This window comes from Chironomus tepperi, unplaced genomic scaffold, assembly GCF_022539635.2.
Source record: "Chironomus tepperi strain 1889 unplaced genomic scaffold, CSIRO-AGI_Ctep_v1 contig_406, whole genome shotgun sequence".
Taxonomy (NCBI): domain Eukaryota; kingdom Metazoa; phylum Arthropoda; class Insecta; order Diptera; family Chironomidae; genus Chironomus; species Chironomus tepperi.
This window is the reverse complement of record NW_027226528.1, coordinates 512,243-529,691: the sequence shown is the minus strand read 5'-3', so window position 1 is coordinate 529,691 and position 17,449 is coordinate 512,243. Positions and strand designations below refer to the sequence as shown.

At 31.1% G+C, this 17,449-nt stretch overlaps 1 protein-coding gene across 5 annotated transcripts in view; it reads right to left on the bottom strand.

The window, feature by feature from the left end:
* Positions 1–17,449, bottom strand: part of LOC139096789 (zwei Ig domain protein zig-8-like) — an 89,232-nt gene that overhangs the window by 56,807 nt on the left and 14,976 nt on the right. The gene's annotated exons all lie outside the window — the stretch shown is intronic.

Sequence of the window (17,449 nt, the reverse complement as noted above, 5' to 3'; positions counted from 1 at the left end):
GATGTGCATTTTACAAATTAATGACATTAAAGTTAGGAACTAATAGCTACGATAGGTTTTCTTCTTCGTAGATACTTTTATTATTCAAAAGTGTTATTAAACAGTTATGAATCTAGTCAATAATATTTTTCATTTTTAGCTCATAATGTGCAAAACATATTATGCTATTTTTAATAGGATTCCATTCGTACTTTATCGTCAATAAATAGAACTTTGCTTTTAAGTGATTGTTAGTGATTGTATAGCTGTTTGTTAAAGAGCATTTATGAATGTTATTGCCCTGCGGTCTCTTATCTACCTCACAGGAGATGCCGTCAATTTTAGCCACTTAGTGGGATAGAATCTAACGATGCTCTGGTTATGAAAAGGTTCGTAGGCCTAGCAAGCCGCATTTCATAATTACAAGCTAAGAAACCTAAAGGAAGAACTAGACTGGAATTATCAAGGTACTCGGATATACCCCGTAAGAAGCACTCTTCCTTGTCTGCAACGTTTTCGTACCCTGTTATAATGTTGTGATTCCCAACCTCTTTAAGCTTTACACAATTATTGAACATTCCCATAATTAAATTCGGTCATCCTTCTGGCAAAATTTTGCACTTCCACCCAAAAACATAGACAGTATCCCTCATAATTCATGTCATTTTCAGCCTTGAAACTCATCATGTCCGATCCATCCAATCTCATCTTTAAATAACTAGAATTCTATTCAATTTCCTTGTCCTTCAAAATCCTATAAGAGCAAAAGTAACAAAAAGCATAAATCATGTTCGTTAATCTTTTTAATCTCATGCTATTATACAAATACTAACAATAGAGAGAATGTGTGAGAAAAAAAAGGAAATGAAATGGAAGAAGAAAAAGTGTTTTCGAAAGTGACATGACAAATAATTTAATTTAATTGAGAAGAATTTTCTTCTTTTTTTTATTCGGGGGAGGGTTTTACTTTACTTTAGTCGTTGTCATCTTGCTATTCATTTAAATGGAGATAAGGGGAGGACAGATCGTATGCTGTATGTGAATCACAACAGTAAGTATATGTATAAAATTGATAAAGGACTTTTTTTTCAGGCTCTCTCTGGATTCTTCTTTAGCTCCTATGGTGTGTGACATTGAGAATATTTTTCTAGATATTCATCAACCTTACTATCTACAATTTCTCATCTCTTCTTTTATTGTTATTTTGTTGACATTTAAGATTGACTTGGAAGGAAAATGAATAGATTTTTTTTACTCCTCCTTAATGCCTTTTTTTGTTAAATATTTTTAAAGACCTACAACCTTTTTGGAAAGTTTATGGAAGTCAAGTCAAAAGAATGCTGCTGAATGAAGTGTCTCGGTTTGAAATTTCATAATTCTTTGCCTTTATAAATATTTTTGATCGAAACTTTTGATATTTCATCTAAATATATCCAGATAATCAATTGTTGATGATGGTGTGTAGGAGTTGCTCACTTATTACGTAATAATTACGCCTCAATGAGTCTAAATTATTGGTTTTTAACTAATATGTAGGTGAGGAGTTTGTTCACCTGAAATAGGCTAGATAGGCATGTTCGTGAGCGTAACTCTCACCTTACTAAGCTATAAAAATCACGCTCTTTGCTTGTTATTACGCTTTTTAAACCAAATTACCCCATAATAAGTAATGAGTCTAATAATATTCCATATAACTTGCATTTTACATCGATTTAACTTGGACATAAATCATTCCGGTTAAAGTAAAAAAATATATAAAAATTCATTAATAATTTTCAATCTATTTTTTCCCACGTGCTGTCGCTTCCGGACTTCAAAGACCCATCCAAACATTTTCAAATTATAAATTATATTTTTAGAACTTCAAACAATTCCTCGAGCTAGACGGACATTATTTCAAATAACCCTTTTTAAAAATTGTTCTTAGAATAGTCAACTCGTATTACTTTCCTTCCTACTTATTCTTTGCATTAATTCCAAGAATACAAAAAAATGAAAAAAATATTTTTTAAGGTTGCTTACATAAAAATCTCATAATTTTCTTTTCCCTTTCGTTATTTGCATTGCCTATTCCTTTTTTAAAACAATTCTATTGAAATAAAAAGCTGTCCTTTTTTGACCCCATGCTTACACCAATCGTTATTTCGTTTGAACTTACTGTATGATATGTATTTTAAGTAAAAGTAAAAAAGTCTTAGACATAAATGTCAGGGGGGTGGATATGGAAATATAATATTCGCAGATTTATGTAGACATAAAAGAATATTTCGAGGCACTAAAATGAATTCATAAATGTTAATGTTTTTCTTGTTTAAAGTTCTGCTTGAATGTGATTTTTTTTTTTTGTTGAATTTTTGAGTGTTTTTTGGAAGGTTGAGACTTGAATGTATTTTTTGTGGGAAATTACTCTTCAGATTTTCATGGTAAGTACTCATTTTAATAACCAGAATGCTAAAAGTCGGTCAATCGATCAAAAATTCAGCACCAGGTAGGCGTGACTCAGGAATGATGTCGGATTTTAAACCGAATCCGTCATCGAGCGTACGTAACGCTTATGAGGTGAAGGGGAAAGAGAAAAGGATTCTTTCTAGAGCTGAAAGCCGACTTAAGAAATCAACACGAGTATCCTTCAAGCTCTGATCCTTACAGTCTATTTAAATCTTGGATTGAAAATTTTGGTTCATGGTTTTGTCAAAAAACATATAAATTGGGGGTCGAGGATCTAAAAACGCTACTTATAGTGTTTCGCAATTACCAAACGTCTCCATTTAGGATTTTGGAATAGTTGTAGAAAATATTCATAAAATCAATGATTTATTGCCTTTAGAAAGTATTTTATATTCGACACTCTAGCACAATTGTCATAATTGCTGTGCTTATGACTCTTTTGAATACAAAAGAATCATTATCAAAATCCTATTGGCAATAACAAGAGTTCCACACCATTCATAAGAGATTATACTAAGACTTCCGTCTGCAATAACACTTAAAAGTGCACACAGTATTGCGGCAAAATTTACTGCCACTGCAAAAAATCATATTTTTTTTTTATTATTATTATGTTCTCTACTTAAGTCAAAAAGCCACTATATAAATGGATTTCAATTGTATTTAATGACGAAAGTTTCATGCACTTCATTATTGTGTGTTTTTCTTATTGCACGATAAATTATAAAAACGGAAAGAAAAGTAAGAAATTAAGTCTTAACTTTTTTTTGTACTTTTTCTCTCTCTTTTTTTCGAATCACTGCAGTATGGTTCAGGCAAAAGTTGAAGATTATCAGTCCAATTAAAAGTTTTCTTTTTGAATGAGCATCTCGATGCAGAAATGGTTCGGTTATGGTCAATATTATTGAGGTAAGATATTTTAAAGTGGATTAATCCAATTTATAGCAGTGGTGGGCAATCTGTGTGCTGCGACACCTAATTGTACAGCTAAATTGTATTGAAAATGTCATGAACAACATCCCATGTGTGTGGTGTTGAACTTGACTTGCCACCAAAGGAGCACAAAAAAGGTTGCCAACCACAGATTCAGATTCATACTGATACATTCCTGCACCCCTAATGTGCTCCCATTTTTAAAAAAAAATCATAAAAAACTGATTATTATCAAATTAATTGCCAGCCCCATTCCCATTCTCAACATACTAATTATTTCCACTTTTACTCAATAAATTCCACAAAAATCGTGTAAAACTTGAGCCAATTTCGTGACAAATTCAAACGTCAAAGCGTGAACGAAAAGCAGCAAATGTAATTAATTATTCAAAAATAAATTGAATGAATTCAATTTGATTTCTCATGATGAGCATGCTTCCATAATAATTATTTTAACATCAACCTTGGGAATATCCTAGTATCAACATCGATGAGGACACAAAAAAACAAAATTATCATAATAAATTGAAATATGTAAAACAGGAGATACGAACAGAAAGAGACTGTAGTACGGGGGCTCAATAATTACTCACTGACCTAAATAAATCGATCGAATTACTCTGTGGGAGAATAAATCATTATGTTGATGTGTGTCATTTACACTTGAATAAATAATTTGCATGCTCCGTAAATATTTTCCAAAAAGAAACTAAAATTGAATATTTTGAAGTTTGCATGTCAACTATTCAAATAATTACTCATCGATAAATTTCATTTTGATGCGGCTGTAACCAACTATATTGTATATACGTAGCCAACAGTTTCCAATTTCTAATTCAAATAATTCACAAAATTGAAATGTAAAATTTTCACCGATTGTCAAATAAAAAAATGTTATTTGTTTAATTTAGAAACGTTCTGTAACATTTTACAAAGTTTAGGTCCATCCAACCCATTCGTTTCTATGTAATCGCTGCTTGTGTACAAAATGATTGCGTTGCACATATAAAGCTTCGCGTGTACACAACCACACTCAATGAAATGTGATATTTGCAGAGTTTCGTCATTTTCATATTTTCACATTTAAGACGGAAATAAATGCGTAGAGTTCAAATGTCATAGGAAACAGTTCAATTTTTTGGTAATAATAAATGAAAGCCTGTGTTTATTGATTGGCGTTATTCATATGTTGCGCATTTATTATTTTATTGACATTTTCGTCACTAGATCGTATAGACTTTTGACTGAAGCTTTTTGATTTAATAAATGTGGGTTTTTTAATTGTTTTAACGAGTTCGTTGATGCTCGAATAGCACAAATTGGCTAGTGGGACTCTGAATTGGTGTCGGATTGAATTTGAATCGGTTAGTCAATCATTAAGGCATCCACAGGTCGGCGTGATTCTGACTTGGTATCGGATTTGGTTTGAATCGATTAATCGATCAATAATCCAGCTTTAGACCGGCTTAATTCTGACTTGATGCTAAATTTGGCTTAATATTCTCACAATATGCTAGAAACATGCTGCTCTGATGCCGGATTTTGCATAAATTAACCGATTTGTACTAATCTAACTAGTTTAAAGTTCCGATTGAACTAAGTGACATTAAATATTATTTCTCATGAAACTTTAAATCAGTTGAAACTTAATTTCTGAAAATTGTTCTTAATTAGTTTAAAAACTGTTAAACTTGTTCACAATAACTCATATGCATGCAAAATAAAAAAATCAAAAGGCTTAAGCAACTTTTATAGCATTTAAAAATAAAATCATATTAAAAACTTTGGTTTTTTAGATAAATGTGAACAAAAGTTTGTGGGTCGTAAAAGATTGAAGTGTAAGAGGATGATCAACTTTTTTTTTCATCTACAACTTCAAATTGAAAGAGTCCTTAATTTACCATATTTTTTGCCTTAGGATGTGAATATTCAAATTAAGTTTTTTTCTTTCTTTTTTTTTCATAAATAAAATTATATATTCTGTTATTTGAGTAGGAAAGATTCTCTTTCATTCTATATGATGTCGATAGTCACCTTAAGGGCATTGTATGAAGAGGTACAATTTCGTTTGTAGATATGATGAAAAGGAATGAGCTTTAGTAGTTGAAATGTTTCTTTTTAAATTTTCTTGAATTTATTTAAATATTTTTGGAAAGTTTTAGATTTTTAAATCTTTCAAAATAACCTCGAGTGGACAAAAATAGTCATAGAACTGGTCATGAACTTGTCATTAACAAAACTAATCATCAACTGGACATTGAAGTGTCATCAACTAGTTATAACATATTTTGTCCACTCGGGTTTAAGTTTAAGACAAGTCAATCCTACGTAACTATTAATCGATAGCAGTATGATTTCATTTAATACATCAAAATCGTCCACATATGTACCATGTGTACATACCATGAATCGTACATGGGGCATCATGATTATATGATGATGGACGATTTTTAGTTGACTCTGTGTCGATTTTTCGATTGAAGTCGGGTGTTGGTTTCGTAGGATGTTGAGTTGATGACTAGTTCTAATTGTTTTTGTCCACTATGGACCCGTTAGCTTATAAAGTTACTAAATAACGAACTTTTTCAATGATAAGTAATGGTATTCTCGGAATCAATACCTCGTGAATCACACAAACCGAATAATTATGGCTAGAACAGCGAAAAAGCAAGCTTAATTCAACCTCTGGGTCATCTGTGCCATTATTATCAATTTGCCGACACTCTAACCACCACACCATTGTTGTCAATATGACAGTATTGCAGAAAAAAATTTAAAAACCTTTAACATATTTCAAAATGCTCTCAAAACTTCTAGCAAAGCAAAAAACTCCCAAAAAAACCCAATACATGTTTCTCTATGAAAATATTCAACATTACCAAGAATTATTACAAACTTGCAAATGTGTGGGTGTTGGAAAGGATAAAACTTTAATAGACAAAAACTTATCATTTTGATAGAACCAAAATTTTCATTTATATGTTAATGACTATATTTTAATATGAACATATTTTACATACGAACATGCATAATAATGATGTTTGAAAATTTTGTAAAATTCATTGAACTTTCGGTATTTTTGTGTTCATTTTAGGGGGAGATGGCAAATATTCAAATTATTTTTATTGTTGTTTATGGGATGAGCTCTGGTAGACGTCTGATAATTTTGTATGTACATAAATTTAATAGTTTTTTGATCAACAAAATATTTTGTGTTGAAAATTAAGCCACAGAATAATTTTGATTTGAAACTAAGTTAATGTACCTTAAAAAGTAATAAAAATCAAAATTAGTAAAGTTTTATGAGTTTACATCAAACATTACGTAACATTTTTCTAGATTCCATAAAATGATAATAATGACTTTTTTTTTTGAAGCCTCTACGAGCAGCATGATGTAGATTTATGGGTAAAAATAATTTCATTTGATATACTCAAAAGTGTATAGACACAAACACAATTTTTGTGCCTCCTACCTCAACCGTATAATAAATTGATGGTTTTGATAGTAGCATAATTTACCCATAAAGCGTGCAAAATTTATGAATATTAGCAACGCAAATGTATGATTGTGTATTATATCATAAAGAAAGAAAATGAACAGAGGTAGCAAAAAAAAGAAAATATGTTAAATGCTAAAAATTTTCATTTTCATACATGATTCATTAGCGAATATCATTGAATAAATAATCATCAAACAGCTTGTAGTGGAATTGCGCATTGTTTCATAATAATTCAAAAAAATAACTGAATGAAGGATAGACGATGCATATGTACATAAATTTTTCTTATTGCCTTTTTTTTATTGCATGCAATGATAAAAGAGCTTTGGAGTGCATTAAGTCCTATCAAGTGAGAGAGAGAACGAGATAGTTTGTGCAACGGTAAAATATATGAAGTGCGATTGTAACTATGATATATATTTTTGAACAGGTTTCGATGTACATTTCATAAAAGTGTTGTTCATTTTTTTTTGAAACGGGGCTTTTGAGGTATAAGCCGTCTGTAAAGGTATTTTTCAGAAATTGATTGCAGATTTTGAAGAAAAAAATTGTTTTTACTATGTAAAACACTAGTATAAGAGGTGTAGGTGGAAAGTGTATGTATACAATGCTTGAAGAGTGCTGTCTTATGAACTCCAGGCACTGCGATTACCAATCTGTTGTACCACATCTAGGGTTTTCAATACCGGTCCTGATTTATATGAAATACTGGTATTACATACATTTTGATACTGGTTTTGAAATCCCTAACCACACCCATTATATCTATAGTTTACAGTGGGATCAGGGTTAGTTATGAAATTTTGTTGTCTGGAATCCCAAAATTTTGGATTTTTATCTAAAAAGGTCTAGCAAATTAAAGAATTTTGTCAAAATAATAAGCTCGGGCATTCGTAGCTATATGATTACTAGCATGAGTGGCACAAATGAAGGTGAGACTACGACACAGAGTGTTAAAGTCTTCACTAAATATGTTTTATTAGCATTAAATGGAAGTCAACTTTATGAGGAATTTGAATGGCCTTCTTTATTTGTGTAGTTTGGATAGTCAATTTTAAGATGTCCTTAGAAATTTACAGCCTCAGGCCTTGAACATTTTCTGTGTACACTCCTGACAAGTATTCACATAGGTAATCATGCTCGAATACTGCGATTATAAATAGGGTTTGGCCATGAGCCTTAGTCTTGTATTTCCTGCAGTTTAAATACGAAAATTTGCAGTTTTCTTCTGTACCTTATAGTTCGGGCTGTATCCTTGCATTTTTGAACGAACCCAAACAGTAAAACACCAGATTAACACAATTATGTACTAAAACAATATCGACATTAAATCGACATTAGCATAAAATGCGCTAATCGTCGATTGATCTCACTAATGATGAGTATTACTTGACTTTATCTTTCTACCTCTCCTTTTTATATTTCATTTTCTTTCAGTTGTGCGAAATGAATGCCTCATCCTGATATAATCGGAATGATAACATTTCACGCCATTGTAGCATTAAGTTTTTGAAAAGCATAAAAAATACACACAACAAAAAACAAAATAATAAACAAGCAAGAAGCTACTTGAAATGAAAATGTATATCAGCTTGATTAAATGAAGTACAAAAAGGCATAAATTACACCTTAGTCATATCATCATATATCCATATAAAATGTATGTAAGAAAGAGAAATAATAACATTGAGATTGGAGAATTGCGAAAAAAAAAGGCATTCAGACGTTGATGTGAAAAACAGAATGGAGGCAAAAAAAAAGGCATCAGCCATACCAAGTAAAAAGGAAGGAAGAAAAATCAATAAATCTGTTCTGTGTTATTTTCATGCTTAGAAAATGAGAAAAAACCGAGAACGAGGATGGAAAAATATTGTGAGGCGAGGCCAACGCAGAGGGTCATTAGAATCCTCGTGCTGCATAATAAATCTGTCTGTGTGAAAATGTTTCTTCTTTTCTTTTCGCATCCTTATTTTTACTTATGGATTTACCTTTTTAATTCAATGAAAATTTATTCATATACAAGAACCGGATCCGCAACCACACAAAGAATTATAAGATTAATGTCTTTACATAAAATATAATAAATTTTCTAATTATATCTCTGTTTTTGGCTTTACTTTATATTCATAATCTTCTCCTTTTTCGCACTTTGTTATATTATTATGGAATATGATTATCATATTATATTTACGTATTATATCGTCGCTGACTTGCTACTTCTCAATTTTGCACACAACAAATTCATTGTAGCTTTATTTTTATCCATCGGTTGTGCTTCTCGAATGAAATTTAATCTTTCTTTGTTTTTGCGTTGTGTTTCCATTTTTTTATGTTTGTTGTTCTGCCTGCTCGATATTTTTAATTTTCTCTTGAGTATTCTAAGGAAAATATCTAAAGGTGTTCAGTTCAAGTGGACTAGACGAATTTAATGTTATTGTTTACCTTTTATGTGCTTTTTTTTGTGGCTCTGATATTTCAGGCTAGTATCGATTTTTGGTGGAAAGACATTCGATGTCTTGCATTTTATGTCATATTCCCGAGTGATAAAGATGAAGAAGACTTTGCTACTGAGCGTTCAAGGCTTCGTTAAAGCTCTTTTATCATCAGTAAATGGAAGGTGGTTCCAAGTGCCATCTATATGACTGTTTAATTGAACCGTCTTCAATTTACTAACTTACTTACTTCTCATAGTCATATCGATCATCAGTTATCCATAGCTTCTCTCATTATGGTCTAAAACTGGCTCTATCTATGGGTGCCCTTTGCCAATTACTAATATCAAATGCTTCGTTGTCTCTATCAACAGCCTCTTACCAAGAGCTCATTGGTCGGCATCCGTTTGGTGCTAATAAAATGACTTTGACAGGGCATTAAATGCCTTCTAAATTTGTCCCGAATGATACGGTAAGTAAAACTCTTTGGTGTAGCCTTCTCGATTTGAATAGTTCGGGATTCTTGATTCAATTTTAAAATCATAGACTATAGAGAAGATATTGTCTTACATACAGTATTGCACTTTACTTACAAAATAATCGATCGAATTCAAAAACTCTAAATAAGTGGTGGGGTATCTATGTGGCGTGGCACACTAGTGTGCGGTTTCGGTCAAGGCTTACCACTAAGCTGTGCCGCAACAAATAAAAGGTTGCCCATCTGCTCTAAACATGCTCTAGACATTGATTTCCAGTTTAGTATTTAAATGGCATGTATTAAATGTCTTTCAAATCAATAGACTGTGCATTGATTGTCAAAGACACAATCCCATACTTTTCACAGTCAATGACCCAAACTGTCATTTTCAATCTACAAAAGTGAGCACAATAAAAGATATTGTAAGAAAATTAAAAGGCAAGAAATTTCCTCCTTTTATCCTTCAAATAACAATTGTTGTTGGAACTGCTCACGTCTGCAATTTAAATTCACGTCTACAAAACGAGAGAGCGAAAAAAAAGAGTAAAATTGAAATGCTAAAGGCTATTGTTGGACTTTAAAGGTATAAACAAAATTAATTTTCATTTCTCCTGCCAAATCGTCTGTGTACAATGGGGAATAAATTTTTACGACGAAGAATTTAAGGACATTACAATCCTTTTTTTTTGTTACTTTTTTTTTCTCCCTGCAGATAAAGTAAATTAATATAAAGTTCGAAATGGAAAGAGCTTTTCAATTTTGTGCTCAAAAAAGTTTGTCAGGAAAAAAATAAACTTTTTAAAAGCAATTGTCAATATTCATTTATGTTCAATTCAATATTTATGTTGTAAAATATTGACTAGAAGAGGAAAGTTTCAAGAGCAGATGTAGATGAGATGATATTGCTTTTGGACACAATAAAAGGAGAAGTTTTAAGAAGTAAAATGAACAGCTTTTCAGATGTAAATAGATAAGATTTGTCTAATATCAATATTGATTTTTGAACAAAATTGAATTGAATTTTTGGAATGAAGAACATTTTTAATATATTTTAAAATAGAAATGAATAAGCTTTTCCATTAAAATCCAATTTATTAGGTAAATTCTCAAAAAATAGTTTTAAATTTTTGTAATTTATTTTTTTACTTTTTCTGTGCTTAATTCTCTAAAATTTAATTAAATGTGGACATTTTTGTTTAAATTTTGATTAAAAAGTGGAAATAAATTAAATTTTAATTTTATTTATTTGAGAAAATTGTCAAATACCCAATTTAGTTTAGTGAAATACCCTATTTAGTTTAGTGTTGGTTTTCTGAACGATACCCCTCCACACCCCCATTGCACTTTTCGTTCATTGTTTGAGACGTAGCTTGTCAGATTAAATCTAACTCCAGACCAAATTAGAAAAATACCAGCTTGAAGTCTAAATTAAGTCGAATATTCGCATTAAGGCGAACCAAGGTGAATTTTCGCCAAATTCAGCCATTTTCTTTCACTTTGTGCTTTCCAGGTTCCGCAATAAATGAACATCCCCATATCATAACCTTCATAATATTGTTGATCTTCCTAACTAAATCCATTTAGACTTTATTTTATGATCGTTATTATCAAACCCATAGTACACACAATTTTCTCAAATTTACTCCCTCGAGCTTATTTCCTTCCTAATTCCGCAATTGTGCAAATAGCAAATTTTCCACAAACGAGCTTATTCTCATTCATTTTTATTTAAGTTTGAATGTGATAAAAAAAATATTTCATTCAATAAAATTTTAATTTTTTTCATACTTTCTCTACAGAAATGGCATGGCAGTGCAAAGGTTTTGAATTTAAATTTTCATAAAAATAGCATGAAAATAAAAAAATTTATTCCACAAGAGTCAAAAAATAACTTTTTTTTTTGCCTTCAAGATTCGCTCTCGACGAAAAAAAACTTTTTTTCTTCATTCCTTCATATTTCTTCTCGATTCTGTCGTGTCTTTTGATATTCAAGAAATGTGGAAGAAGAAGTAAGAAAAAGCACAGCTACAACAATTGTTATTATTAATGTTCTTTCCCGTTTCATTTATTGTTAACGCTAAACAATGTTTGTATTAGGCAAATGGATTCAAAATGTCACGAGACATAACGCAAAAAAAGTAAAATGATGAAGGAAGCGTGCGCTTTCAATAAACATAAAAACGAGAATAAATAGATATGTGTATTTATTTCTAAGTAATAGGGATATAAATTTATTCAAATGATATGATGAGCTCTGTCATACGGAAGAGTATAATTGTGCTTATCATTCCGCAATTTTCAAAGATGGAAGTAGCTTTTATAGGGATAAATGCTTCTCATAATATTTCTATTTCATCATACACATAATAATAAATGTGTACATGAAAATAAATCGGATATGATGAGCATACTAAAGAGGACTAATTCAAGAGGGATGAATATGACTTGTAAGCTGATGAAAAGGCACTTGGTGGGAATTACTTTGAGGATTCATATTTATTCATATTCACTTTATCGTTGACATTCTTGCTGTAAAATGTTATCGTGTTCCTTTAGGCTTCTGAGTCTATCTAAGTTTAATCGTTAGAATTCAAAATTAAGTGCAGATTTTTGGCTAAAAATTAGGGAATAAAATGTATTAAAACCCGAGCTGCATAACGGATTCGCTGGGTCACCACTGTTAAAGACAAGGCATTAAATTGTCTTAATCGTTCTGCACTTGAATAGACAAGGAGCTTGTTTATGAGTATGCTTACAAAATTGAGCTTGCTCCATTATATTGAATGAGTGCACTCATGAGAACGTTCAATTAAGTGAGTATGATGACTGTCCGTTTTGCAGATTTTGATCTATTTTGATCTATTTTGACATAAAAACTTGCGAGTCCCCGCAATATGCCGTTCATGAAAAGAAAATTAATAAGAAGAGCTTTTCTTAAACTTTGAAAAATAAACATGAATAAAGAAATGGACCCGAGCAGCTCAACACTTCGAACGGCATTTTGCGATGTAAAATTGAGTCAAAATGAGCTGACGTCATGGTGTCGTCAGAGCAACTTTGCGTTTTAACATTTTGATAAGGTACCGAAGCGATGCCCTATCGAAGACACTGTGCTACTGAGCTACTGTGCTACTGTATTTAAATTATGAAATAACCCACGCAAATTTGTTTAAAAAGCTAATTATACTTTTTATGTGAGTTGTCTTTTATGCACAACCAATTTCTGATGAGTGTGTAGCAACCAATTTGTGTCACAGAAGACATATTCTATGAATCTACGACTTTATGTAATTTTACTAAATTTAATTTAATCTTTTAAAAAATCCCAATTTATGTACCAAAATATGCAAAGCCAGACGGACTTCTTATTTTCTGTCTGTCTGTCACAACATCCCTGCAGTTAAGCCTTATTGATTTCACAGTGGTAGAAATGCTGTTACAATTTAAATCCAAATCATCATCAACAAAATCACCCAACCCAAAATGTATACCCCATTCACATATCTTACAACTATTAAAAGCATCAGCTACCATGAGACAGAAATAAAGAAGAAATATAATCACATAAAGGATATAAACACGATTTAAATGCTAAAGCTATTGAATGCAAATCAGTTATAAAGGCAAAAATGTTACATGAATTAATACGCAAAAAGGAAAAACAGCACAAAAAGGAATGAAATAAGAAGTACAAAAGAATTACGTCAATGATATCGCGCGGTATACCGCGTGCTATTTTTAAGCTTTCTTCTTACATTTTCCGTTTTCCCGTTCAATGTATTGTATTTGTAATGTAAGCAGAAAAAAGAGCGAACAAACAGTAATTTAATAAATACACGTATCCACGATTAAATTTCAAGGAAAAATGTGAGTGTAATGAAAGAACAACATAGAAGAAATTCGAATACAGCCTCAGGTGAATTTTTGTTATGCTAGCACAAAAAAAGGAATGGAGAAGGTTTTAAGAAGTTTAATACCACATGAACCGATCTTAATGAAAATTTGAAGACTTCTGAGAAAGGAAGGAAAATAAGAAAATTACGGGCTACGTTTTCAATTTTTTTTTGTTCTCACCATACGTCGCATGTCTTCTTGTACATGACTGTTAAATACAGTTTCAAGCCTCGTTTTTTGCCTTGACTTGTATGAAATGATGATGGTACTTTATGATCTTTATGTTTTCATACGAATCAGCTTGGCAAAATGAGATTGCACATCTCTTCTTTTTCTGTGCTGTTTTTACTGCTCATTGAGTTAAATTTTTTGTTTTCTTATTTTCATCAATTCATGCTTTTCGTAAGATAGAGAATGAACAAAATATGAACGAGAAACAGAATACATAATGACCCTGCTGTCTCGTCCATCGTTCGAGGCTGAGCAGCAAAGTGAAAGATGAGCTTATTTTTTTCCTTTAATAGGATACGAAAAGTAGAAAAAAATTATTTTATGAGCTTATTTTTAAGAGAAAATGTGTGCAATTTTGTCTTTAGGCTGGATTTTAAGAGCAGATTGAGGTAATGGTGGATGTAAGAAAATTAAGTAATCAAGGTTTCTAATAGACAATGTGCATATTCATCTAAATGAGGGTGCTTATGAGTGTACTCAATTAATTTAATTAAGCATGCTTTATTTTGTGACTCGCAGGTCTGTTCCTTGTCTGTTTGGGGGTTAGGTATAAGGTATGGTGTTTGGGAGTATATGGATATGGGGGGTTTGAGCTTCGTCAGTAATTAGCCCGAGCGACACAAAAGAACAGGGCCCAGCAACTCAGCTTTTAAGGATCCTTCAAAGCTCTATATTCACTCTTTTGGAAGCCTTTTGTATTTGACAGCTAGGTGAGCTTTGGAGGAGGTTTGACGGAGCCTTGAATTGATTCCAAGCCAATATCTTATAAGTGCGCTCACAGACGATTATACAACCTTCCTTTAACTTTTTTCTCAAAAAAATATAAAAGTCTTCGTCAAAAGAATTTTCATCTTTTTTCTTTCTATAAAAAATGAGACTCTTTGCGTCCTCTAATTTTACAATTAATCAATGATGAAATTCCATCATCCCTCTTTGAAGCAAACTTCTTGCTTTTTTCAATAAGTTATGGAACAAAGTGAAAATACTTTGTTATCTTATTCTTCCATTTCGGATCATTATAGTCACATTGTCGTGTAATTTGATGAAAATTAGTGTAACATTAAGCTCTCTCGCACCAGCGCAGGGTCAAATTACTATACCAAGAAGATGGATAATTAATAACACGAATGCCTCATAATCTCACTTTCTTGTATGGAAGAAAATTTCGAAAAATATAAATTTAATACAATTTTTATGCTTACTAAATTACCAGAGAGAATTGAAGGCAATGGTAGTTGAATTGGTCGTGAAAATTAAGGAACGCCCTTATGGTAATAATAATAAAATATTATGGCATTTAGGGCATTAGATTTGTAGTTAAAAACTCTTACGTATAGTAACGCAAATGAGAATTTTACGATCAAAATTACGATTATGTCAGGTGTTAAGGTCTAGAAATGAAGTTTTAGGACTGTGTCTTTAACATTTAGTTGAAGATTGCTATCAAAAATTAGACTTAAATGAAATATTGAAATTAATTTAATTTTATATAATTTCAACGTAAGGTGAGCTTAAGTTGACGTTTGGGAGTAAGGAGGAGATCCAAAAAGCAATATCAAGAACATCAAATTAATTTTCAAGCTTCTAATCCTTTAATATCCCTAAATCATTTGAATTTAACATTCACAAATTAGTTCAGCATCTTTAATGAGGACTTTTATGCCTAATATGAGGGGTATTAAAGGATCACGCATCACATTGAAATTTAATATTTCAGGAACCGTCATAAAAACCCGTTAATTTCACTTTATTTGATTACACAGTCTGAAATATATGAAAACATAAGCTATTAAACGTCAACTAATGCATATTAATGATAGCCATAATTGATGTTCTGGGCTTTTAAATGATATGACTAATTTGATTAAATGAATAATCATTAGAGCTATATGATCGTATATTTCTGGTTACTATTATTGGATAATTATTGCTATTGACTCATGTTTGATATCATATATAGGCTTATTTTGTCAAAGATATGAAGTATGTCAATTGCTAAAATTTGAAATATTTAATTAATTTTTTTGCGATTAATTGGCAATTATAAGACGGAATTTGCGTGAATTTGGTGCAAATTGAAAATTTTCAATTAGTGAGCATATGAGCCGCTGTTCAATTATTAAGTTAAGTGAAAAATCGATTTTTTGAACAGTAATTTGCTCCTCTTCAACATAACTGGTATGCAGGTAGATATAATAAGCGATAGTCCGCAGAATCTCGTCTTTTGTAGGTTGTCGTCTTTCGCCGATTACCCTTTGTAACCTTCGACTCCCCCTTCACTTCTGTAAGAGCGTGCTTCATAAGAAATCGCCCTTTACTGTTTAAAAATGCTTGTGTATCTATACTGTGCTATTATTGGCTCTAATAGTGGGTGAACCTTTCTAAAACAAACTTTTATTTATTAATTTTGCAGGACTTAATTATAAATTTTATCCAAAGATTTACAAAGTTGAAAACATTTTTTCATTAAAAACTCAACATTCCTTAAAGTTTCTCATCTACACAACAAGCGAAGAAATTCCATTAAAAATCAAGAGTCCTCAACACGAAACTTTTGATGAAAAGTACAATAACTTTTCTATTTATTCACAATCTTTTCCATCATCTTGCATCAAAATTTCCTCTGTTGATAAACTAAATTAAACAATTCGATGGGATTTTTTTTTCTGTGACAAAAGAAGATTAGAAACTGATGCAGGAGAGAGTGAGTGAGATAGAGACAAAATCCTAAGTGTACATGAAGAGCAAACAAGATAAGAAAATGACAAAAAGTTTTACGATAAACTAACAAGATATAAGACATGAGACATACATCACCGCACAGTTTATTCTTTTAACAAGCTTCAAGAATTAAATTTTTTCCTTATAAAAACTTCACAATTTTTTTTACGTTTTTTTTTTGTTCTTCATCTCGAGCTTCGAGTAATAGCAATTGTTGTTTGTCATGTGAATATACAATCGTGTATAATATAAAACATATATACATGTAGATAGTTCATTGTTGAAGAATGTCAACTGCAACATGATGCAACTTTTTTTTTTATTCCTGCAATGAAAGTTTTCTTCTATTGTGCTTGTGCTGTTCATTTCATATTATTGTATTAATTTTTTTTTCCTCTACCCTCATCCTCATCTCTCTGTTGTGCAGTTCAAAGGAACTGAGTAGAAAAAAAAATAGTGTTATGATCTAACAAATGAATTGTCGCTTTTTTCCCATCCATCTGAAGTGTAAAGTGAAAGACATGTTATGATAACAGAACTGAAATACAAATGAAAACTTCCTCATATATACATGTACGAAAAATTGTTTGTTTAGTTTATATTATCATTTCTGACCTGATTATATCATATATATGTTATGTACATGAAAATTTTCTCATTATACCCTATTTTTCACTTTATTAAAATAATAATAAAAGTTGTGTTTGCTTAAAATGACCTTTCTCATCTACTTTATTACTGTTGATGTTTTGCTGGCAACTTTTACTGGTAGTTGAAAGGATTTTTCTATTTTCTAGGAGTTAATGGATTTTCCTAGGTAAATGTAAAACC